This window comes from Desmodus rotundus, chromosome 2 (assembly GCF_022682495.2).
Source record: "Desmodus rotundus isolate HL8 chromosome 2, HLdesRot8A.1, whole genome shotgun sequence".
NCBI lineage: Eukaryota > Metazoa > Chordata > Mammalia > Chiroptera > Phyllostomidae > Desmodus > Desmodus rotundus.
This window is the reverse complement of record NC_071388.1, coordinates 52846739-52873383: the sequence shown is the minus strand read 5'-3', so window position 1 is coordinate 52873383 and position 26645 is coordinate 52846739. Positions and strand designations below refer to the sequence as shown.

General features: G+C 43.2%; 1 protein-coding gene across 1 annotated transcript in view; it reads left to right on the top strand.

Annotated features, from left to right (window-relative positions):
• The window catches only part of SLC9A9 (solute carrier family 9 member A9), a 520093-nt gene that overhangs the window by 204076 nt on the left and 289372 nt on the right, over window positions 1–26645 (top strand). The window lies entirely within an intron of this gene.

Genomic DNA, 26645 nt, shown 5'->3' with positions numbered 1-26645 from the left:
TTGTATTGGGGCATCGGTGGCTTTGTGAGATTTAGTTGTTTCTCAGGAAGCAGAGACTCCAGAACTCTCTCTAACTCTTGTTTCAACCACGTGGGCCCTTGTTGGGAACTTGACAGCACTTGTCAGTAATTCATAAGAATTGGACATGCTTCCAATTCTGAATTATTCATCTTTCTAGTCTTGTAAGAATTCAGCAGTATCACAGCTGAGTGGGAGTGTTGTAAACTTATTAAATTGCTTTATTATTCTGTGGTAGGTTGGCTATTCATTAATCTGCTTGGTACTGGTGTGGAAAAATAGCCTTTATTGTGTTGCAGTCTCTTCACATAAAGTGTGTTCCAGACACTCAGAAGCACATTAGTTGTTTTGGTTTGTATCCACACACGTCTACCTCCACTCCACTCCCCGCTTCAGCCACCCTAACCTGTCACCACCTCCTTGGTGACTCTTACTTTCCCTGAGACCCAGGGCCAGCCTATTGTTCTTCATCATGCCCAGCTCTACTTGCTGCCTCAAGTCAGAAGTCATGTTCACTCGGGTGCTGCTTTATTCACTCTCTGAAGGCCGTGCCTGCCACCTGCTTTTATGGTTGCTTCTCCATGTAGCTTGTCTTATTCATCTTGAATTTCTAGAGTCTGGCACTTCGCTTGGCACATAATAGGCACTCACAAACTCATGATATCTTGAGTTAAATTTAAATTATTTCCACAAAGGACTTGAGTTAGTTTAGAAGGCTAAGGAATATTAATTTTCAAAAAAGATAAGTAAAGGTAAAAGGTGATAAGACATCTTTAAAAAAAACCCCAGAAATGGTTACCTGGCATGAATTAGATCTTTAATTTAGTACTAAATTTTGTTCCCTTTGGCAGCAAAGTGAAAAGGGAAGTATATCAGCTTATATGGTTCCCCCAGTCAGTTAAAGAAAACACACAAGTCACCAGCCAGTGCTGTGCTGTTACTGAACTCCGTGAGAAAAGGGCACAGGTGACACTGTGGACAATGCTCTTTCTTCATTCTAGTCTATGAAAGACACAGAAGGATTCTGCAAATTGACCTTCTAAATCTGCCCTTTATGAATGTTAAAAGTAAAGCAATATTCTGCTAACCAAATAAAGCCACTATTTGAATAGTCCTTTAAAGCTGTTTCCTGATGGTCTGATGTGAAACAACATTAGAATTTAAGTAACTATTAGTTATCCATTGTTGTGCAACATAGCAAATTACCCCAAAGCATTGCTGCCTAATCTGGCAAACATTTATCTCCCAGTTCCTCAGATCTGTTTGGGCTGGGGGGTTGGCTGGGGGGCTGGCTGGGGGGCTGGCTGGGGGGCTGGCTAGGGCCTCTCCGGACGTTCAGTCAAGCCGTTGGCCAGTGCTGCAGTCTCTGAAGACTGGACTGGGCCTGGAGCATCCACTCCCAAGCTCACTCACATAGCTGTTGGCAGAACGCTTCACTTCCTGCCACATAGACTCCCCAGGGGCTCAGCATGTCTTGGCTTTTCCCAAAGAGAACAGCCCGAGATAAAGGTTGTGGTACAGCGCATGTGAGAGAACCAGAGAGCAACCAAAACAGAAGCTGCGGTGACTTTGAATCCAGTCTCAGGGGTGACATATCATTTCTACCATATTCTGTTGGTCACACAGACCAACCCTGCCACACAAAGGTGTGGACAGCAAGGTCAGGGATCATTGGGGGCCATCTCAAAGGATGGCCACCACAGCAACCTGAAGAATGTTCAGTTCTCACATGCTATAGGTGGTCCGTCTCAAATCTCAGATGTCAGCTCTTACAAGTATTGCTGGAAGACATGCAGAGTTGACTTCTAGGTGAGAAGTCAGTATTCATGTGGCTGATTAATGGAGAGATGTATATATTTCCAATCCCAGGAGATAAATGTACGTGGTACGGTGTGAGAATGTGCCGGCTTGATGTGTGTATCTCTTTTCCATCTCTGCAGTGATAAAATCAACAGGTTTTTTTCCCCTCAAAAGAAATCGGAATATGTTCAAGTACTTAATACAGCTGGACTTAGATTTCTGACTTTAAAACCTTGAAGCTCATATGTGGTCACAGGCAACTCTCAGCTACAAGTCTTGGAAATGCCATTTCAAATGCCTGATTTTTAGTGGGACTGCATGTTAAATAGTCCACAGGAACAGAACTAACACTGAAGGAAGGGAGATATTTTATAATGTTAAAGGGACTCCTTTGGAGAAAGCCAGGTGCTATTACCCCCATTCCCATTGTACAGATAGAGTAAGTAACTTACCCAATATTATAGAGCTGAGCATCACATGCCATATGGAAAAGCATGTGAGGCTGTCTCATTTTAGGTTATATGCAGAATTGGCCCACTGATTCCTGTATTTCCCATAGCCTTTTAAAAGGAATTATTAAAACATTAAAAATGAATGGAATATTAATTAAAACAAACACAAACCCTATTATTAAATAGAGTTAAGTAACGTGCTTGAGTGTTACGAACGTCTAGAGGCCTAGAGAATTGCTCAAACTTAACTAAGTCCTTTAATAGGCAGCTAGTAAATGTTTGGAACACTGACCTGACAGAGCTGGCATTCCTCACTGGGAAGAACTTCTTAAAGGATGGACTTTAGCTAAGAGCTTCCTGTTGAGATCTTAGGGGCTGTGACTTAGAGTCCTTGGGTCTGAGCCAGAGGCTCCGGCTTGGGCACAGGAAGGAGGCGGGGACTGCAGGGCAGGCAGGCTGCGTGCTGTGTGGCAGTTCCAGCTCAGAGCAAGCTGGTGACTTTGTCAAAGCAAGAGGTCCTGTGGACCTCCTTTCTCCCCAGACACTTGGCTGCTTTGAAGCATTGAATAATACAATAGCAAAGTTAATTTTTTATATGATAGTGTTAAGGACAAATCTGTAGGAGTAATAAGTTTTTAAAAATTGAAGGAAGGCATTGACTAAGAATTTAATAAAAACAAGAAAGAGGACATGGGGAGATTGTTGTATACAGGCTGGAAATGCAACAGATTAGCATTTCTCCAGGAACAAACAGCAGGGTCTCCACTTGAAGGGGTGGGGTGAGGGCAGGGAGGGGTGGTAGCAGCAGTGCCTCAGGCACAGTTCCTGCAGGGGGATGAGCAAGGGGGCAGGGGGGCAGTGAAGCAGGGCTGGGAGCAGGCAAGGAGGGAGTTGAGGCTATTGGATCCTACAAGGGAGCAGAGCTCTTGTGCAAACACATAGACATGTTCCATCTGATGTAGGCACTTACCAAAATAGGCTGAAGTAGACCCTCTTTCTGAGTGATTCTGAATGACAGTTAGTTAATGGGCTCAATAAATGCCCCCTAAAAGTGTGCTTCAAAGGCCTCTGACCATGACAACCTAGGAAGTAGACCACCCAGTCTGTTAGCCAGCATTCTGTTCACACCATGGTATTGACCAGAAAGTTCAGCAGAGCACTTGAATCCTCTTCGTGAATGGAGATAACGGGAAGCCTGGTCCAGCTCCTTGTCTTCCATCAGACATCTGTTTCGGAAGGTTTCTTTAGTGATAACTGTATTCTACCACCCCTCACACAGCCATCCCACATCCATTATACCATGTGATTCTTATGACAACCCCAAGAGCTAAATAAGGTAAACTAATGTTTCCCTTAATCTTTCCCTTCTTACTAATGAGCCAGGAGAGGCAGAGAAAAGCATTGTCTCCTGGGAGGTTGCATATGTAAATGTCATGCATTGCATTACTGAACCCTGTAAGTTACTGTACTTATAGGTTCCAGTAACTTGCTCAGAAAATTGCTGCCTCCAAGGGTGACAGGACTCACTCTTAAGCTCAACGAGGCTGACAGCAGCCCTCCTATGTCTCCACAGTAAGATTTGAAAACAACGGCTGAACGTGAAATCTGCAGAGCTGTGCATGAGCAGTAGGGGCGAGAGGGTTAAGTACATGAATTTGGAGAAAGGTTCCATAATGAATTTGGAGACCCTAGCTAGGTGCATACATTTTAAACACAATGTATGGAGGTGATATGATACAATGAAAGAGTGGGGACTTTGAAGAAAAATGTCCTCATTTCAAACCCTGGCTCCCCCATCTACTGTTAAAATGGATTTGGCCAAGTTACTTAATTATGCTAGATTTCAAACCCTAAATCTACAAAATAGAGGTTCCCACAAAACTTATTCCATTGGAATATGATGAAATGCAGATATCATCTCTGAAGTCCCTTTATAATTCTAAATTCTGAATGATTTTTATTTTATTTTTTAATGTTTTTTATCCCTAAATTCTGAATTATTTTAAATCTTTGTGTGGGCAGGGTCACAGATCATTCCCCATCTCAAAGGCTGATCCTTGGTTTACATATTCATTATCTGCCTGTACGCCTACCCCTCCTGTTACATGCACATCCCCAGTATTGACCACAGTGCCAGGCACTTAATAGGTACTCAGAAAATATTTATCAAATGAATAAACATGAATGCCAGTAGAAATTATCATTGGGAATTTCATCAAAGAGAAGACATTTTTAAAAATAACTACCCTACAGCCACTATTGAGACTGTTTCTCCCCTCAGCGGCCCATGTCCAAGGGACCCGAAATGTGCCCTTAAACGAATACACTTGTGGCGTTTTTCACTCACACCCCCATTCCTACTTTCTTTCGCTCAATTAAAATAAATCACACAGAGCTTCCTCTCCATGTTGTTTTCTGATCTTTGCAAACCCTGACGGGAGCAAAAGAAGCACCCAGCAGGTCCACTCTTGCCCTCAGCCACAGCGAAGAAGAGGATTTGAAGTAGTTGGAAGCATTTGTGAAGAAACTATTTTAGCCATATGGTGTATTTAATAATCCGGATCCCCCATGTTTCATTATCTTAGTTTCACTCAGCCATTCTGACATAGTCCCCCAGTTCTTTCCGCGGCCGTGAGTGCTGACCAACACGGGTGTTTTCCTCATCGTTAGTCTTTCAGTTTTCCTGCGAGCTGAATTTGGGGACAGTGATCTCAAATCTACAGAGGGAACAGGAACGTCATCAATCTCTGTTCATCAGTAATATTTAGGAATGGTAGAGTTATTAGCCTTAAAATTTGTCTTACCAATGTTAATATTTAAATCTGATAAATTAATAAGTTATTCTTCTGTTTATGTTTCATATGCTCATAGAATTCTAGTGTATCCAGGGGGAAACTTTCCGCAGCCCTGAGCTGGTAGGTTAGAGACCAGGAAACAATAGTTGGGGTGGTTATTGATAACCTGCATGACCTTGGACAGGTGATTCATTCCACATATTCCCTTTGGTTTTGAGTGTTTTTTTAATGCTATTGATGTCTTACTTTGAGATATGATGAGACAGAGGAAGTATTTTGAGACACTGATTTCTTACGGGTCTGGAGGGATCCATAAGGTGTTTCTTTGTTTCTTTCTTTTAATAATCCCCACTTCATTCTATCTCTGATTATGTATGACATTTTAACACTTCAGGGCACTGTGAAGGAATTAGGGTTTCTTATTCCTCAGTGTCTGTGATCAGCCCACTGCCCTTTGCATTGCAATAGCATAAAGGAGAGAAGTGATGTTTTCTTCGGTCACAGTGTCAGTGGCAAATAGGACCAAACCCAGGCAGCTGTTTAGCTTATAAAGCCCCCCAGCTCGCTGCGGACTATTTGTAGGTCACATCTCAGCCTTACATTGAATGACAACAACCGCTACAAAGACTGCCTGTTACTCCGTGTTAAGCGCAGCTGTGACTTTTTTTTTTTTTCAGACATAGGTCCTCCTCACAAAATAAAAGAACCACCTGTGCTTTCCTTAGGTTTCTAGGCATCAGACAATTTATATGGTTTATAATCCAATGATCGTAGTAACAACAAAACATCTGTGACTGTTCCCAGAATAAAATTACTTTTTAAAGAGGTAAACAGTAATGTGAGATGGGGGAGTGGAAATGACAGGGATAATCATTTCTTTTCAAACTCTTGCCCCACGAGGCACATGGTGGGCTTTCTTTTGCTACTCATTCTGCTGCACAGTGAATGTGTGGATGCCACGGCCCCTGTGTGAAAGCAGGAACTACCCCTCCAAGTCAATGGGGGTAACTAGCTTGACTCATGCACAAGGAGGCCTTGAGGCTGCCCACACTTCAAAGCTGTGATTCTACTCACATCATTTGCAGCAACTGGTCTGCCAAGCAAATCAAGGTGCTAAAAACAAAAATCAAACAAAAACTTAACAACAAACAAAAGATTCCTGCTTCCTGAGGAAGATGGTTCGGTTGCTCAGGAAGTGGCAGCCCAGCTTCCCCAGTACCTCTGACCTTATTGGAGCCTACTAGGTTCCCCATAGCAAACCAAACTCCTTTCCTGTGGAAGGACAAAGGGCAGCAATAGGCAGCACCCTTTCCCCAGCTGAGAAGTGGGATGATTTTAAACACACTGTTGGCTTTCTTCCTCATGGTATTTTAATAACATACAGGTAGGGGCCAACTTTAGACAAACAAATACGGAGCCAGTGCTTCTTGCTCCCGGGATGTAGCAGGTGGAGATTTAGGGTTGAGATGCATTTCAAAAGCTCCTATTGTGAGAAGTTACGTAAACAAACAGCGATGACCTGGTGCTAAGTATCTGCCTGGGAAAACTGGGTAGTAACTGGACTCTGATCAGCTCTGTGACCCTCTAGGAAGCCCATGTCGGAGCATAGCCGCAGACCCATCCTTGCTTCTGCTCAGACCTACAGACATGTCTTCTTGATTCTGTCCAAAGGCAGGAGCATCATTTTTCGGGGCTTGTCCTATGATGCTTCACGGAAACAGCTGCATTGCTTCTCTTTGTGTGGATAGAGTTTCTTTTGTTTCATTTTAATAAAAATCGCTGTGCAAACAGCTGCTAACACTTATTAGGCAGCGGTGAGGAAAGCCACACTCTCAGATAACATGTCCCTTACAATGGAGTAGATTTTTCCCGCTAACATTTCCATTTTTGAAAAATAAAAAGTTATGGGAATGTGTTCAAAAGAAGTTTACCAGGGAACTGGAGAGCTCAGGAAATCAGTAAGCAGGAACGGGCCTTCTACCTGTGGTCCCTGACGTGGAACCCACTGTCTGTTACTAGCTCTCAGCATTGGGTCCCAGCGCGGCAGTGTTCATTGTTTTTATCCCCCCGCCCCAGTATCTCATACGCCACTCTAAGCAGAGCTGCTTACTAGCAGGAATAGTGATGATGGTAATTTCTCAAAGCTCGGGTTTTGCAGCTCTGAACACTGCACTTTCCTTAGAGCTTTGAGGAACCTCTGTAGGAGCCAATGTGCTCATCTCGGTCCCTCAGTAAGAAATAGTTTAAGAGTAAGTCGCTTTTCTTTAACTCTGTTCTGATTAATAACATCTTTCATGCTAAGTGTTCTGGCACTTTCTTTTTGCTAAGCATTGAGAAGGACGGTGAAGAAAGCCAGCAAAGAAAGATTGCCACGCATGTGTTCATGAGTTTATATGTGGGGGGAGGGTCTGTGTGAGTTTGTCACATTCGCTAAGCATGGTGCCACATCATTTTAATGATCCCATAGAGCATAGCCTGCATGGGAGCAGTCAGATAATTCAACAGGGAGTATCTAACATGGGGAAGAGAAAAGTAATATAAATATCGGGTAATTTATGGAAGTAATAAAACCTCAAAAGGCTGGGGCCTGTAAGACTGAGCATAGCACAAACACCTATGAAAACCAAATTCCTTTGCCACCAGAAATCTCTGAAGGCTGATGATTCAGGTATGCGGGGTGGTGTGGCTACTTATGTCTCTGAGCGCATATGTGTACATGTTGAGGAGCAATTAGGGTTGATATTATCTGCTTTATCTCTCACAAGCTTCAAATCCTAAAATAAATGTTATCCCACCTTTTTTCTTTTGGTCGTGGGCCCTAATGCTTTAGAGTATATATTTCACCACCAAAATCACATTTCATTCAAACTTCCTAATCTATGTTGTGCCTGGTTCGTTTTCCTCTTCCTCAGAAGAAAGAGAGTAGCCCTTGGAGAGAGTTTTTGCCCTGGGCTATAGGAAACATCGCAGAGGCTCCACTTCATCCTATTCCAGAAAAATGACTGAAAACAAAACCTTTTTCCCTTTTAAGCCCAGTCACTAGGGATTGTTCTATTTGTACTAGCGGACAAGGTGGTGTATTAGTAACTACTATGCAGCAAGCACTATGTCCCATCTCTGGTCCTTCTGCGGCCAAGTTTGCTCCCCATTTAAGCCAATCAAGCAACTGTTACACAGAAATAAGCCAGCATTTGGAATAGGAACACCACTTGATGGAGTCTTTCCAGAGAAATCTTCATTGCTCTTTGATCGCCCACATTTATCCCATATGTCACTTGCCCTGGGAATTAAGGTTAGAGCCAGGCTTAGGTTCTGTTTAGTTCTATCTCTCTGTCTCTGTCTCTCTCTGTCTCTCTCTCTCTCCCTCCCATTCCTAGATTTTACCCACACCACTCTAACTTATCCATGACATTGCCTTATATCTTAGTTGAGAGACTCAAGAGGAATATAACTCTAACAAATTTATTTCACTAAACTGGGCAACAATGAAGGACACATTGAGTTAAATCCTGAACCAGGATAGGAAACATTGAAAAGAATGCAGCAATAAAGACAGGAGATAATCATTCTCTTTGTAAGAAGGCAGCCCATTTTCCTGGATATGGTAGCCTCAGGCAGATGCTTAATAAGAGTTGTTGGTCAAGAAGGGATCACTCTCTCGCATAAGATACATCTTAGTATAATTAATTTCCCATTTAATGAATATATTCAATTTCACTGAACCACCTCTGAAGCCAAAAGGAATATGGTTCTTTTGGGAGGACACCCAAGGAGGGTAAAATCCACCAGCTCCACTTAAAACCTTTGATTCATGTCCTTAAAGCACCAAGAAACTACTGCTCTAAACCCTGTGTTTGAAGCACAAATCATGTGTTCAAGATGTCACTAGGGTCCCATTTCTTAGTGACATCTTGTCTAGATCTACTCAAATCCACTTCGGTGGTATAAGTTTCCATCATTCTGCCCCCCACCCCCAGAAGAGTCTCCATTTGGTAATACATTCCATTCCAACAGAAAAATAATGTTTCAGTTATATAAAGTTTAGTAGCAGCCAAGAACAAATATACTATTTCCTGCCAGACAAGCAAAACATTCTCCCTTTTACACATAAACAATTTGTTAAGCCCAGAGGAAGGTCTGGAGAAGAGCTAACTCTGTTCCACCTTAGTTTCTTTTTTAAAAGTTATATTGTATTGATTATGCTGTTACAGTTGTCCTGATTTTCCCCCTTTGCCCCCCTCCACTCAGCACCCCCCACTCCCTCATGCAGTCCCCCCACCATTGTTCATGTCCATGGGTCATGTGTATAAGTTCTTTGACTACTCCATTTCCTATACTGTACTTTACATCCCCATGGCAATTGTGTACTTAATCTCCTCACCTCTTCACCCACTCTCCCCTACCCTGCTCCCATCTGGCAATCATAAAAACATTCTCTGTATCCATGATTCTGTCTCTGTTCTTGTTTTCTTAGTTTGTGTTTTAGATTCAGTTGTTGATAGGTATGTATTTTTTTGCCATTTCATTATTCATAGTTTTGTTCTTCTTTTTCTTAAATAAGTCCCTTTAACATTTCATATAATAATGGTTTGGTGATGATGAACTCCTTTAGTTTTTTTCTTGTCTGGGAAGCTCTTTATCTGCCCTTCCATTTTAAATGATCGCTTTGCTGGGTAGAGCAATCCTGGCTGTAGGTCCCTGTTTTTCATGACGTTGAATATTTCTTCCCAGTCCCTTCTAGCTTGCAAAGTTTCTTTTGAGAAATCAGCTGACAGTCTTATGAGAACTCCCCTGTAGGTAACTAACTTCTTTTCTCTTGCTGCTTTTAAGATTCTCTCTTTATCTTTAACCTTTGGCATGTTAATCATGATGTGTCTTGGAGTGGGCCTCTTTGCATCCATCTTGTTTGGGACTCTCTGTGCTTCCCGGACTTGCATGTCTATTTCCTTCACCAAATTAGGGAAGTTTTCTTTCATTATTTTTTCAAGTGGTTTTCCAGTTTCTTGCTCTTACCATTCTCCCTCTGGCACCCATATGATGAGAATATTGGACCTCTTCAAGTTGTCCCAGAGGTCACTTATACTATCCTCATTTCTTAGGATTCTTTTTTCTTCTTGTTATTTTGCATGGTTGTTTTTTGCTTCCTTATGTTACAAGTTATTCATTTGATTCTCAGCTTCATCCACTTTACTGTTGATTCCCTATAAACTGTTCTTTATTTCAATTAGTGTATACTTCATTTCTGACTGGGTCTTTTTTATGCTGCTGAGGTCCTCACTGAGTTCCTTGAGCATCCTTATAACCAGTGTTTTGAACTCTGCATTTGATAGATTGCTTTTCTCCATTTTATTTAGCTCTTTTTCTAGAGTTTTGATCTGTTATTTCATTTGGGCCATGTTTCTGTCTCCTCTTTTTGGCAGCCTCCCTGTGTTTGTTTTTATGCATTAGGTAGAGCTGCTTTTACTCCATGTCTTGGTAGTGTGGCCTAATGTAGTAGGTGTCCTGTACGATGCATTGGCACAGACTCCCCCATCACCAAAGCTGGGTACTTGAGGTGCTCTCTTTGTGTGGGCTGAGTATACCCTCCTTTGTAGTTGAACCTTGGTTGCTGTTGGTGGATCAAGAGGGGGATTTACCCAGGCTGCAAGGACTGGCTGTGACCACTGACCACTAACCTCCACCTTCCATGGCGGATCAGCTGTGCAAGGGCAGGTGGTGGTGCTCCAGTGTGGTCTGTAGCTCTCCACTGGGTGCACTGGCCCTAGAGTTTCTCAAGTGGGGCAGGCCAAGGTCAACCCCATCCCATGTTTTGCTGGAGCCACCCTTCCTGAGCTATAAAGCAATCTGAGAAGGCTGCTGCTAGTGCTGGGCTTGGGGATTCCCAGGCAAAGCCAAGCTGTGAATATAAGCTGGCTGCTGCTAGTGCTGGGCCTGGGGCTCATTGAAGCCAGCTGTTGCTTGTTTGAGAGGATTTAGGAAGCTGTGAAGTGTGTGAATCAAGACCAGTTATTCATATGGAAAAGCAGATTGGGTAGGCCCATAAGTTGGGTGGGGCAGAGTCTCTGGGGATCTCCAAGGCAGGTCAGTGTTAGCCGGGTTGATGGAGTCTCAGATATGGCACCAGCTTATTGGTTCTATGGGGAGAGGGTTTAGAAAAGGGACAATGGCTTCTGCTTGCCTTGATTCGAGACACCTCAGTTTCTCCCTGTATACCACTGGTGCCTTTCAAGCTGCTACCCTAGTGCTGGAGCTCAGAGGGAGCGAATCTGAGTAGGTGAGTCTGTATGTGGGTTCTTTAAGAGGAACTGCTTGGGGCTGTAGAATTTTCTTCCCCTGACTCAACCCCTGCTGGTTTTTGCATCCAAAAGTTGTGGGGACTTATCTTCCTGGCACTGGAACCCTGGACTGGGGGTCCTGGTTGGAGCTGGGACTCCTTGATCCCGCAATATCCTTCCCAAATTTTTATCCACCACACGTGGGTGAGTGACCACCCCATTCTGTATCTGCGCCCCTCCTACTAGTCTGGATGAATGTGGTTTCTTTAATTCTGTAGTTGTCGGACTTCCATTCAACTTGATTTTGTGGTTGTCAGATTTCCATTGAAGTCGATTTCTGGCAGTTCTGAGTGATAGTTGTTCTATATTTTAGTTGTAACTTTGATGTGGTTGTGCAAAGAGGCAAGCCAGCCTATGGCACCATCTTGACCAGAAGTCCACTTTAGTTTCAGTAGCCTTGGCACTACCTTTTATTTTAACCTTTGTTTGCTATTAAGTAAACACACAAAGAAATAACTAAAGAAATACACAGATATAAGTTATATAGGTACTTTAAAGACCTCACCAATAGAGATGACATCAGGGAAGAACTTATCCATTAGGACTGCCACAAGTAACTAACCTTCTGTGATGCTCAAACTCGCCAACATACAGCCTCAGGGACCAGGCAGCAAAGGAGAGGGCAAGTGAGTTTTGGAACCGCTTCCAATGCCTGTCCCACCACTTACTCACCAGTGACTTTGGCCACATATCTTAGCCTTCCTCAGTTTCTCCTTGGAATATGCAAATAATATTATCTGTCCTATGGGGTTGTTGTGAAGATTACAAGTAATGGATACAAAATTCATGTCACAGTTCTGGCTTCCAAGAGGCCCCCAAGAAATGGTAGCTATTAACATTGCAATGTAGAAAGTACAAAGTCCAAGAGATTTTTAACACTGGACATTTTGCAGACACAGACTATGTATACTTCCCAAATTTAGTATGAAGACTCTAAAATTAAGCTGGGATTGCACAGACTGATCACTCAATTTACCAATGCACTGTCTCTTTAATATCTCACTAGTGTATTGTATTTCGACTTGAAATTCTTTTTTCTCTCATCATTTTGATAAGTTACTAAATTCTTTTTTTTAAACTGGAATTTTAAGGGCTGAACATTTTCACTGTAAATAATTTAACGGCACCATAACCTCTTCTTCTCCGCTGGCATGCAGACTAAGTGGTGTCCGAGACCAGGATGGCCAGGCAGTTCCAAGGCAGAGGATGGCAGAGGCACTCAGCCAGTCCTCTGAGACCTTCCATTACATTCTTGTCCCCAATTTCTGTCATCAGGTTTGTGGAGGTGATCATATATTTTCTGTGAGGTTATCTAGGTCTTTGCCATCACAGCTCATATGTGTTCACAGGGCACTGACCTCTCCTTACACACTGACTGCCTCCTGGTGATGTTTCATTAGCATTAAGTAACAATGTGGGCTTTTCACACACAAAAACAGGGATTTTGCTCTTTCTCAACATAAGATTTTTCAGGGTCTCTCTCTCTCTGTCACACACACATGCACATATTCCTGATGGATCTGAAGGGAGCCACAGTCTTTCCTTGATTTATCTGTGACATTCTCTGTCCTGCCACTGGATCACCTCAGTTTCCATGTGGATCCTTTCTAACACTGGCCCTGAGACATTTTTTAAAAGCTGAATTTTCCAAGAAGGTGGTAATAGGTTTGAATGAAAATCTAATGAAGGTATTTAATCCAGAGGAGTCAGTGAGTTATAATTATTTAATTCTGTCCTTTCTCTCAAAGAGTTTGCAATTTCTATATAACCTTAGCCCCACTTAAGAAGTAGAGTTCAACACTAGCTGTTAGCATACCCATTAAATGGGTAGAATGGTAATACAAAAAAAAAGACATGAGAGACAGAGAGAGTGTGTGTTTCGTGCCCTAAAAGGAGCAGAGGGAATTATCCAAAAGCAGCCCCATGACCTGCCGTTTGCCCCCCAAATAAGAGAAGCACCGTGACTGGGCACCTTGTACCAGCTCTCCCTTCTAACCTCCCCCTGGCTACCTGGTTCTCCCTTTATGAACTATATGAGCAATTCTCTAGTTTCAATCTATCTGCATCCCGAGTGCTTTTTATGACCAGCATGTTACTTATTCATAATTTAGCCCTCAAAGGACATTTCTCCCCCACATTCCTGGGGGAACATCAGCCCGCTTATCTCATTTGCTCTCATGTCATGAAATAAAGACAGTGGATATTTCAAAGATCTCACCATAGGCACACTGAACCAAGCCTGGGAGCTGCTGTGCCCCACACATCTGGTTGACCTAAGGAGAGCCAAGCCCTGGTCGTGGTGTGGGTGGCTCTGGATGTGTTGCATCAATCACACAGTTTGGCTTTAGTTGACATAAGCTAAACTATCTAGAGAGAGTAAGATTGATCCAGGCTACGAGTTGACGTATGCTTCATGGTATACTTTATACTGTTATACTTCCTGACTGTCAGTTACTCCTGTGTCCAGTTACTCCCAATGAATTCACGAGTCCTCATTTTTCTATCTAGATATACTTAGATGTCAGGAATTGCCAGGCTTTCTGACTTGTTAATACTCAGTTCTGTTCCCCTGTGCATGGCAGGCTGTTCCAGAGCAGCCACATGTGACTCCTGACAAAGCAGGAAAGGTGTGGAAAAGGTCAGGGGGTAAGCACAGGGTCTCCCCCTTACCAGGTGCTCGTGTTTCCTATACCTTACACTGCTTATCTGATTCTCCCTGTTGTCTCACCTTCTGCAGATCTGCTTGCCCCACCTGTTGACCACTTCCTCCTATCATCGTTATTTGTGTCCCCCGACTTCAATGGGTTTTAACCTTCTTGAGGTCATAAGCCACATGGAGAAGGCAATGAAAGTTAAGGCCTCTCCGCCCAGAAAAGTGCACAGGTGCATTTACAAATGTAAGGTTCACATCCATCCCTGAACTACCCACATTATAGATTTCCTGGCCCCCTTGCTGGTTGTTTAGGGACTCCTGTGGCTTGCTTACCTGGTTCTAACTGGAAGACTTCCACTGACTTCTTTCACCCCAACCTCCAACCCCAGCTGACTCTTCCAGCCTGCACAGTCCCCAGACTCTGAGCTATTGTTTGCCTAGATGTGCAAAAACCATCCCTTTGTCCTTCAAGACTACTTCAGAGCCCAGGGCCCTTGCTTATGGCACCTGCGGTAGCCTGGGCTCATGCAGAGATCGGCGATGGCCTTGGTAAATATGTTAATCCTTGTGCTTGCCCTCTGACTCTAAGTCTTTAGAAACTGTCCTTATTGCATGCTGTGGGAAAGGCCTGTTAACTGCTTGAGATAGGACTCTCTCAATTTTTACAAGTTCCTTGGTTGGAGATTCAAATACACTCTGAAGTCCATATTCTTATCCCAAATAAGACTTTGTCCTAAAGATCTAGTATCAGAGAATGCATTCCTGTGGAGTATCAGCATTCTGCAATATTCACTTTCTAGCAACTGCTGGACACACATAAGGTGATTTTAAAACACTGTGTGGAAGCAAAAACCCTCTCTGCTAAGATTTGTTGGCCTACAGTTCCCATGTTTCAAACACGAAACTGAAATCTATGGGATGATGCAACAGCCTTGGTAAATGTGTTAGTTCAAGCAGACAGCTATGTGCCTTGCCCCCAAATATAACCTTGAACTCAAGCGAAATTATCTGCAACTCTAAAAAAATGGATGCAGATTCTTAATTAAATTAAGCTGTAATTTTTGGTTTTTTTTATTGCATGGGGGCCAGATGCTTACTTAATTGCTAATAAGTGGAAGAGTGGGGGAAGGGACTGAGGGAATGAGTTAATCAGCTCAGGTATTTTCTGGGAGTTGGTTTGTCAGCAGGTGAAACTGTCTCAGGCAGCTGTTTATAATAGCAGTTTGTCGAAAAGTGGGAAAGAAAGGCAACCAAATTAGTAAGGCAGCTTGTCGTCTATAAAAGGACTTTGACCCAGCCAGAGGAAGCTAGCATTTCATTCAGTCATATCTGTTCTCAGCACAGCATTTGTGGAACACTTCGGGCCCTGATGCAAACACGCGCCTGTCTGCTGATTTTTCCTTCTCTCCGTGTAGCGTGTGGTGAGCTGTGAATGGGCGAGTACCAGGGAAGCCAACTCCATCGGTTTCATAATTTCTCCTTGATTGGTGTTAATTAGCAATTTCACACAAGTTCATAGACACCCCCTGTTCAAAAATGTCTTTTACTTCAGGCATAGCTACAGATTGCTGCCGTCTGTCTACTTTGACGTCCCCTTCCCCAGCAAGGTTGCTGGACGTTCAGCTCTGTTGGAATTACACGCCAACTGTGGGATTTTCATGCTTAGATATTGTTACCAATTTATAGCATCTCTTTGTTTGATGTGATCCCAAGAGCCTTCTGCTCTACAGGCCTCATTAAGAAAAAGATGAATTCAGTATTTGATCTAGCTGTAAATGTATGGCTCATTCCATCCGAAAGATTCTTATAACATTCTGACACATTAATTGGAATTGCTAAATGCCTCCATATTCTTAGAAGTAGAGCTCAGTTATTATTGATTTCTCCTAAGCAAATGGTGAGAGATAAAGTAATTATTCCAACGATAATATTAATACAAGTGTCTGTAACCACACTAACAGCTACTGTTTATGACGTGATTTCGACATTCCAGTTGGAAGCAGTTTAGCACTTTCACACAGAGTGCCTCACTCTGGTGAAGACACTGAGACAGAGGTAAGCAATGCTCCAAAGACTCAGCCGTCACCCCAGGGAACACAGAGTGAGCAACTCTGCGGCAGCGCGGCACACCGGAACTGGTGTCCGTGTGAACGCCAAGAGACACGGTGGAAGTTTCCGATTAAGCCCGTTCAATATGGAGAAGAGATCTCCATGAACACATCTGGCTGCAAAGCAGCACTACGGTGTTAGCAAAAATCCTCATATTGAAATGGGTATGTTAACTAATGGACTTTTTTTTTCTCACATATTAACACTAGAAGTTCTAAAATCTTAAACTTCCAAAAGTGGTCTTTGCCCCAATCCTGTGAAAGTGAAATGATTATTCAGATATTTATCTGTAAGCAAACTCAAGTGATAAATCCCGGTCTTCCCACTTCCCTGTCTTCATTGTACACAGGCTTCCAATCAGTGAGACCTGAGTTGAATACCCACTGCTCTGTTCACTGTAGTCACCCTGGGCAACGGATTTAACCTCCCTGAGTCTGTTTTTCTCTAAAATGCAAATACTTTCTTCATGAGATTGTTAGATGGATTGAAGGGGGTTAAATATATATGGTTACATAATCCCTCTTAGCTATAGTTTCTTCACCTATAAATAGGAAATTACAATATCACCAACTCAGGGCGTCACTGGGAGGGTTAACAAAGATAATGTTTATAAAATGCTTAGCATAGTTTTTTGGTTTTTTTTTTTTTTTACCCAGAATGAATACCCTCTAGTAATGAATACAGAAAATACTAAGTATTTTGAGTGCTCAATAATTGTTGGAGCACCTGGCCCCCCTCTTCATTACAACCTTGGGGATTAATAGTTGGTTTTGCTTATACCTGTTAATGATTATATTTTAATTTTAACTAGATTTCCAACTTTAGTAGCTATTAGCCTACTTTTCTATATCTTTTTATATCTATTATGATAAAAGTTTTACAGATCACTCTACTCTTTGGAGCTAAGATTTCATCAGTAAGATTTAAAGGGACTGAAAAATTGAAAAAAAAAGGTGGAAATTCCCATCAGAGCATGAGAAATATTCTCTCTTTTAAAAGCTTACAGTAGTTGGATTCAAATTCTTGTTTCTGTTTCAGAAAAGAAAGGGAGAAAAAGAGAGGGAGGGAGGGAGGAAGAGAGAAAGGGAGGGAAGGAAGGAAGGAAGGAAGGAAGGAAGGAAGGAAGGAAGGAAGGAAGGAAGGAAGGGAGGAAATGAAGTAAGAAGAGTATTTGTCAGTTATTTTTATCTTTAGGGTTATCTCAAATTCACTGTTCTCTTAATTTTAGGTGTAAGAGAAAATTTCTCAAAGCCTACAAACTAATTTAATTCAGACAAGTCTTTTCAGGCTAAATTGCTAAGTAATTTAAGGTTTCTTTTCAAAGAAAATGCACATATAATTTATAACAAACCTCTTCAACTCTCATTCCCTTTTAACCAATTTCAAATTCAGATCTCTTTGTCACCTTAAAGTTGGAACTTAATGGATCAGAACCACTTAGGAACCTGTCAAAGGCTTTGTTTTGTGCTGAAGTTTGTAACTGTTCTTGATGTCATTTATCAGCCCAGCTCCAACCTAAATTATCAGCGCCTCTCTCGCGTCCTGGCGGAAGCGCTGCTCCTTACGCACTCACTGAGTACCCAGACATTTCCAGTGGCAACATTGGGTTAGCACAGAGATCAGAGTACCTGGCATCCCTCTCCTGGTAGTGCTGGAGGCAGTGAGAAAATGCATAGTCAGTTAGTGACTGTTGGGGCCAGAGGTTCCTTAAGGACACATTATCCAACTGTCTAGTACATGAATTTCCTCCCTAGCACCCTGGCAAGTAACTCTTTTATTCTATGTTTAAGTATCACCAGCAATTGAGAACTCACTACTCTTTTATAGAGCCCATTTTGTCTTCTGTCAGACCTAAGAATCAGAAAATTTTGAAATAGAATATAAAGCTAAATTTTTTCTCCCTATGACGTCTTACATTGGGACTCTATCTTGTCTTTTGGAAACATGCAGAATGAGGCCAATTCTTCCTCTACATGACCACCTTTCAAAATGCTCGATGTGGCTGTTTCTACAAAATTCATCTCTGTTTTAAGATCTCTTACTTCCCCTTTCTCCCCCTCTCCACCCGACTCTTCTCCTGGGGCAGGCTGTGGCTTGTCAGCTCTCACTCAGATGGTGGCATCCAGACTGAAGGAGAGAAACCTGGTGTGTTTCTGCTGTTGAGTACAGAGGGTCCACGCTGTCTCCTGTCCGGCTTCCTCCACTGCTATTAACACAGCCTTCACCTGGAATATTCTATACTACAACTCTCTCCTACCCACAACCCTCCAGTAGCTGCCCTTTTACTCCCCAGAATAAGAATCTAAGTCCTAAGAATGGCCTGAAAGCTTCCATGAGACCTGGCCCAAACCCCATCTCCACCCACCACTCTCCCCCGACTCATTGCCCTCAGCCACACAGCCCCACTGCTGGCTGCTCATTCCCACCCAGCCATCTCTGCTTCAGGAACAGGAAAGCTCTCCCTCTTCCTTTCATTCAGGACCCCTCTTAATAACCTTTCTCAGAGAAGCCTTTCCTGCCCACCCTAACTGTAGCAGCACTCCATCATGCTCTATGCCATCCCCTTATGCTGCTTTATTTTTCTGTTCAAGTCTGTGTCATTAAAGCATGTATTATCTGCTTAGCTCTTTATTGGGCTGTCTTCCCCCCTGAAAGGAGCATGAGCTTTGCTGAGTTTCCAGCTATATCTTCAGCTCCTAGACCAATGTCTGCACATATCGTTGGATGGATGGATTAGCTCATCCATCCTGAGATCATTATTCTGGGGGCAGGTATGATATAGTAACTCGGACTTCCCACAGAATTCCCTTGTCTTTTTATTTTGTGCCAGACATCAAAATGGTAAAATGATATTTGTTAAGAATTTGGAAAATCATCACTCTTTTGTATGTATTTGGATTCTTATAGAGCAGTCATTAACTAAATGGTCTTCCAGAAGCTGAAAGAGTTCGTTAATGTGCCTCCCCAAACACAGCTCTGCACCCTGTGAAGTCATTGGCCCTTGGGGAGGTGAAAGGCTATGATTCCCACTCAAGCTCAGGGAACTTCTGGCCAGAACCTCTGATTATTAAAAGGCAGCTCTTCTAACCTGCCAGGGTGCCTGGAATGCCCCCAATTGCTGAAGTCATTATGTTTTAAAGCAGGTTCTCTGACAGAGCTTCCTCGGCCTTTGGCAGAACATAAGCCAGAATAATGGGCAGGCAGTTGCCAGAATGAATTCCAATGTGTACACACAACTCTTGGCCCCATAAAAATCAATTCCTTATTCATAATTAAGCAACTTCTTGAGAAAGGGCAGGTTGGTATAGTTATTAAACTATAAATAATAGATAAGGATCTACTTGTTTCATTTTTTATAAACAAAAAATTTTTAATACAAAATAGGACTGTGATTAGTTTTTCTTCTACTTTGTTTCTTATCTGTGACACCCAGGGCCACCCAAGGAGAGCAGTTTTACAAGTTCTTATCAGCACTCCATGTTGTGTTTCTCCTTAAAATGTATTTTTTATTTAAAATATATCCTTAAGAGCAGAATGACGAAACCACATTAGATGGGGAGAAAAGAAACTAGAGGCACCAAGGCATAAAGGTCACAAGATTTCATCCTGTGGCCCTTTCTCTTTACCAAATTGGGCTCAGGGAGCAGAGCAGAGAACAGAGGTTGACAAGTGGCTCTGTACTAACAAGGAGCAGGGCTCCTACTGGTTAGGATCCCAGGCCTCCCAACTGGCTAATGGGCAGCAGAATCAGCCTCATTTCTTCCAATCCCCACCCCATCTCCCTGCCTCAAGTCCTTCTATGAGAAGGGTGGGGAAGAAAAGGGTCATCCTTGGGGAAAGTGCAGTGTTGGAGATAGGAAGCTGCTACCTCCCCCCCTAAGGGGGGTACTTCCTCTCTCCCAAGTCCAGGGGGAGGAACTCCACTGGAATCACCCAGGTGGACTGGGGCTAGCTACAAGTGGGGGCTTGTCGGCTCCTTCTCCAGAGAAGGAAACTACAGAGGGACTGAGGCTCTCACACAGAGCCAGGGAGGGGCGTTCTTGGATATGGCTCCTTGGCCTGGGAGCACAAAAGAACGTGGCACTGGCCTCAAGATTTCTGAAGGGAGCCAGCTGGACCCTGCTATGTCAGCAGAACCTGAAGGCTCCCGGGTGTGGTGTGTTTGGGGAGTGGGTAGAGTGAGCCCATGCAGTGCAATGCTGGATGACCCAGGGAGGGTGCTCAGGGACACCCCAAATAAAGATTGAGGGTCAAGAGAAGGGTGAGAGCTGCCCAAGTGGCCTTGGATCAAGTGGCCCCTGATCCAAGGCATAGAGATGGGCTGAGAACATGTATAGCTGGCAGGGCAGAGAGAAGGCTGGGTGGCCCCTGTGAAGAGATTCTCAGCAGAATGGGAGAGTCACTGAGTCAGCAGATGCCCCCGAGAGAGAGATCAAGCAGGAACAAGAGTGAGGCCAGGAACCCTGCCTGCCAGGGACTAGCAGTTGGCCATGTAAGGTGGAGAGCTTGGCTCGCCATTCCCCCTCCAACAACAGGGGTGCTGCTGCCCAGGAAGGGAGTGGGGGAACACCTCCTCTGCCTCTCCTTTCCAAGTCAGCCAGCATGCTCTAGAATATTCTGCAGTGAGGGAAAGCATCCTGCTTTGAAAATTTAGATTTTAAGCTCAACAGCACTAAGTTGTAATAACTGAAGGGAATTGAGTAGTAGAATTTGACCAAGGCATCTTTGATGGAACTATATACCCAGCACAAAGAGGGGTTTGATATAGTGCAGTTGAAAACAGTGACTGGAAAAAAACCATTTCATATATATATATATATATATATACATATATATATATATATATATATATATATATATATACACACACACACACATACACACACACACACGTGAGTGTGTATTCAACTAATCTGGAAGTCTTTAATAAACTTGTGTCAATACTTAGAAAATTTTGTTAGAAATCAAAGATTTGGCAGAGAAAATGGAAGTTCCTTTTGTATATTTTGGCTATAGCAATCATTTTCCCATTTTTAATGATTAAATTCATAGAAATTCTGAAAGGGATACAAAGTGTTTGCATGTTTGCTTGATACTTTTCTTTTAACAGTTGCAAGTGACATTGATTTTATGTTAACAGCAGAGGTGAGACTGGACTGGGAGACAGAGAGGCAGGTTGTTTCTGTGAGTAGTTTTGGGGCAAATATATTATCAGTAGCAGTGAAGAACAGGAGTGGACAGTGTTAGAAACTGGGCGGTCTTGGGAAAGATTGTAAGAATGAGGAGAGAGATGACTCCATGGGGTCCAGAAAGGGAAGGGGGCCAGAGTCACGGAGGGGATGGCATTGGTAGCAGTGATGGCGGTACACCTTTATAGGACAGTTTCCACATATTCCCCACTTTTACGCCATTATAATTGCAACACCTTCTTCTTCCTCTCCTTCCTCTTCTTCCCTCTCCTTCTCCTTTTTCTTCATCACTAACATTTACTGATCATTTGTGCTACACACCATTCTACACAAAACAATGTGTAAGTTCAAATGATCCCTAATGCCCAGAGATCCTACCCCAGGGACCAGTCAGTCTGCGTGAGGCAGGTGATGACCTCTCAGCTTTGTTTTGGTTGAGGTGCTGACTGGGTGTCCAGTCTGAGATACTTCTTTTAGAACTAAACCAAGCTCACTGGAAGAGGGATGGATTATTTGAAGAAGGTTGATTTACTCAAGAAATGCTTATCTAGTTCCTACTATCTGCCAGGTACCATTTCAAGTGCTTTATACACAATAATTCATTGACTTCTCATAGCAACTTTATGTGGTAGGTACTATTATTATCATCCTCATTTTACATGCAACTGCGGTGCATATAGTTTAAGTAACTTGCTCAGGGTCACACGGCCAGTATGTGGCACAGTTGATACTTGCTCCCAGGTCTCAGATTCAGGTTCTATGCTCCTAATGCTAACTAAGCTGCCAGGCCAGTTCCTTGCAAGACGTCATAAAGATGCCAAAATGGGTAGTTGAAGAACACCGGAGTTGTGCTCCTGTCCATGAATCTTAAATCATACAGTGAGCAACAGAATTCTTATTCATGTTGTTTCATCAGAGGAATTTAGGATATTTCATCCATTTCAAAATTTTTGAATAAAAGATGCTACACCTATTTATTTCTGAGAATGGATATACTACACTCTCATCAAACTAGTTTTTGCTGTATAATCTGCTCCTGAACAGAATGACTCAATAACTGGACTTATTTCCAGCTTATGAGATGAATATTTAAATAGCACTATTTCTGGTCATGACATTTTCAAGGATTTTGGTTCCATCTGACTCAAATATTCTTTCTCAGAGATCTCAGGATTGTATATCCTTCTTCACCAGTTTGTCCTATAAACGGTGCCTCTTCAGAGTGGGTTCCAAAGAGCAAGCACCACACAGGCTAGCAGGAAGTGTGCTTCTTCCCTTCCTCTCCTTCCTCTGGTATGTGCATCCACTGACAGCTCCAGCGCCTCCCTTGGTGTAGGGGAGGAAGGGAGCACGGTCTTTCTTTCTGATTTGGGTTGAGGTGGGAAAGCTCTGCACCTGCTACACAAAACCTTGGTTGTTTTTGACGACAACCTCTGTAGCCACTCCACTATCCAGAGGCTTAGGGTTGAAGCCAAAAACCACAGCCCAGGGATGCCTCCTTCACAGGGGATTACAGCAGAGGAAGGGACAACTCCCTAATCTAGGCCGTCAACCTCTTTGGGCCATAGGCTCCTGCTTTCTTTGCTTCCCTTCTCACCAGAAGCCAGAAGGCTTTACCTGGAAAATGTCCCCCCAGACTTGGGGAGACACACCTCAAGCTCAGTGTCCTGACCTGTTCTTGTCCTGGGTTGGACTCCTCCCCAGGCTGCTGAGGACTTGCCTTTTCTCCTCGATCCAGGGATCCAACAGCTCCTCACTAAACATAATACTTTTAGCCTCACTTCTATGGGTGTTTCCTCCCTGGAGACCTTCCTGTTCCCTTGCAAAAGTAACTAGTTCCTCTGCAGTGCCCTGGGCCTGGTGTGCCTGGAGGGGAGCCACACCAGGTCTGCCCCCAGCTGGGGATGAGGCCTGATTCAGCCATAGCACTCTGCGCCCAGGCTCTGTGAGCGTGGGGAAGTTCTCAGCAGAATGGTGGTGGTGATGGTGGTGATAGTCAGCATTCAGTGAGTATTTACTTCTCATGCACATAATCTGCACTCCATGAATGGACCTGCAATTCACATGATAACCATGCAGGTTTTAAATATGCCTCCTACCCTCACATTTTAGGGGGATGACAACTATTCTTACCTTCATTTTACAAACTTTGAAACTGTGTCTGAATGGCACTTGCCCAAGGCCATGCAGCCAATGTGGGTCAGATCTCTGAGGTTCAAGTTATGAGTCTCAAGTGTCACTTTCGGGCTTGGATTGATGACCCTGAAAGTACCCACAACATGACTGCATGTAAACAATGCCTAAAAAATATCTTGTGGGTGATGCTTCGTTTCAGACAACCAGCTTTGGCAAGCCTCCTTCCTTCCTGCATTTCTTCCTTCTGTCCTCTCTGCTTTCCAGTTTGCCTGCCTTCCTCCCGTCAGCCTTTACCCAGCCTGCCACAGGCCAGGCTCTAGGCTGTGTCCTGGCTTACAAGGAGGAATGAGACCCAGGCCAGGCCCAGACAGCTGAAGGTCTGAGAGCAGAAGCCAGGCGTGCACATAGGTTTCCGTGAGAAGCCCTGAGTCTCGCCTGCTTGTGGGAGGGGAGACAGGGATGGGGCCCCACACAACATGCTCTGTTCACTCCTTGCACACAGGAAGGTGCTGCCCGGTTCCATCAAGGCATGAAACTGAAGGACCTGAACTCCTACTGCCCTGACAGTCAGGGCCAGACTCACTCAACTATCCTGCTTTCCTTCCCCAAAGATCCATTTTTAAAGAGAAAAAAAAAAGAAATCTATATTTTGAACTTAATTAGTTATATGATCTTAATTTCTCTGATTCTTAGTTTCTTTATTTTATTTTAAAACAAGAAAAGAAGGAAAGGGAGGGATAACAATAGCTGCCCTAGTTACCTGGCAGATATGCTATAGGATCAAATAAAGTTATAATGCAGGCATAACTAGATGAAATATTATGTAATGGGAGGGCTTTTGTATATTCTTAGCATGGAATTTAAAGCTCTGAGCAATGACACCTTCCCACCTTTCCCCTCCACAGGCGCCCACAGACATGCTCCCTGGGTTCCAGCTATAAGTACAGAGTTTTGCCTTGAGGTGCTGCCCTCAACTCACCTGCCTCCTTGCTTGTGCTTACATGCCTTCCACGGCCTGGGATACCTTCTCCCCACCTGCTGCCTGTTGCCTTGCTTCCTTGCTCAAAAGTCTAAAATAGTTACTCTGTTCTAAAATAGTCTCCCTTTCCTCATCTGCACCATTGAAAGTTGCGTATTTCTGACAAAATCGCACTCAGCACCATGGCCAGAGCTACTTGTTTTTATCTATGAGGCTTCTCTGCCTAGGTGTGCCTTGCATCTGTTCAATAAAATGTTTGTTGACTCAAATTATGCTTCTCTTCTCCATGCCCTTCCCTGCCTGCCCCGACACCCTGCATGTAATGCACCACCTGGCATGTAGCAGGTACAAGTGCATACGTCCTGAGGAGACTTAGGGCTGGTAAATTCAATGGATGAGTCTCTGTAAGTCAAGGAGAATTAAGCTGTCCCATTCAGTTAAGTCAACATCACAGGGAAGGCATGAAGCTTGGCTGTACCCTGTTGGGTGGGGATCAGAGCCCAGGAACAGAATGTCTCCCAAAATGCAGACTGTGAACTAATTGATGTACCCAGATAATTTTAGTTGACACACAGGTAAACTTTTTTAAATTTAATAATTATATTATCTCACATTTATTAAAAAGAAATATGATTAGCATATCAAACCTATGTTTCATAAATGTTCTTTAATGCAAGATTTCGCATTTGAATAAAAGGAGTTGATTTAAAGAAAAGCATTATGTAAGTAATGGTGCAGAACATGGCTCAGGGATGTGAGGTGTGACGGGCTGGCTCGGGAAGCACTGGGACGGAGGAAATACCTCTGGGAGGTGGAGACAGGGGTGAAGAGGTGCGTTCTGTGGGTCAGATCTGCAGGGAAAGGCCTCAGGAATTAACAGAATTGTTTACAAAACTGTAACTGTGCAAAAACCTTTGTCTGAAGGCAGAATGCAAACACAGTATTTTCTCACCGCTATTGTTTCTTCATTGAAGTGAAGAGATACGCTGGCGAATGTCAATACTCATCTAGCCTTGCAGCTTGGGCACCAAATTTCTAAAAGCCAGGGGGTTCTACACTTTTCCCAGGACCCTCCGATACAAAGGACCCAAACACAAATTTGCTATTTTTTTTTTTCTGCAAAGCACAACCCTTTACAAAAAAGAACACTTCAAAGGTAACCCTTTTCTGTATACATCTCAGGGCTGCATTTGAGATTGACATTCATCTTCCTTATCCAATTACAGGATCAAAGCCGCCCTACTTTAGGGGTTTAAAGACATCCAGGGAAAAACTAGGAGCATTTAAAACCACCTTTTTTTATGCCACACATCTTCCTTTGGGAGAATTGGAATCCACTCCCCCTGTTCTCTTAACTACTCTCCACACACAAAAAGTAAGGTCAGAGAGTTGGCAAGCTTCAATCATCCACGCCATGATTACATCTCTGTACAATCCAATCTAATCTCAAGTCAGTGTGTCCAGTGTACTTCTCTCTACGCTGCTCCAAAGTCCCTCCCAGCACACACTGAGAAACTCTTGATTTTTTTTCTCATTAGTTTTAAAGACCTATTATTAATATTAAAACTAAAAAAAAAACCCTGCAATGTTATTTCATCTGGATCCCCAAACTAGTGGCTCTAACACATCTGTTCATTTTAATGCTATAACATGGAGTTTGTATTTCCTAAAATAGGGCATATCTTGTCCTTCGTATTCACATTCTGGGTTTTGAGGCTCTGGTAAAAAAAAAACCCCACAAATATGACATCCTTAAAAATATTTAAGTGAACAGACTGCCTATTGGTGGACTGATTTTTCTCTATAGAAATAAATCTGCTGGCAGCTACCAGAATGATGTATAAAAGATGACCTCGGGCAGCTGCTGCCATTTGTTTCTGTGGGAAAATGAGGGGTTTGTTTCTCCCCAGGGGTTCATCCAGCAAGGGTCTTGCCCAGCCTGCTGTTTCTGAAGGGTTACACTGGAGCGGAGGAGTGCTTTGTGGTTTATGACAATATCACAGCAGAATATTTTGTGCACGCTGTGATTTTATCACCCATTTGTGCATAGGCCATAAAAGTGCACTTTTTATCAGGAACATTTGTGAATATATAACAGCACTGAAGACATATGGCCACTAAATAATTCACAGTTATCTATCTCTCAGCAGATTCCTTATACACCTACCATGCTTTAATG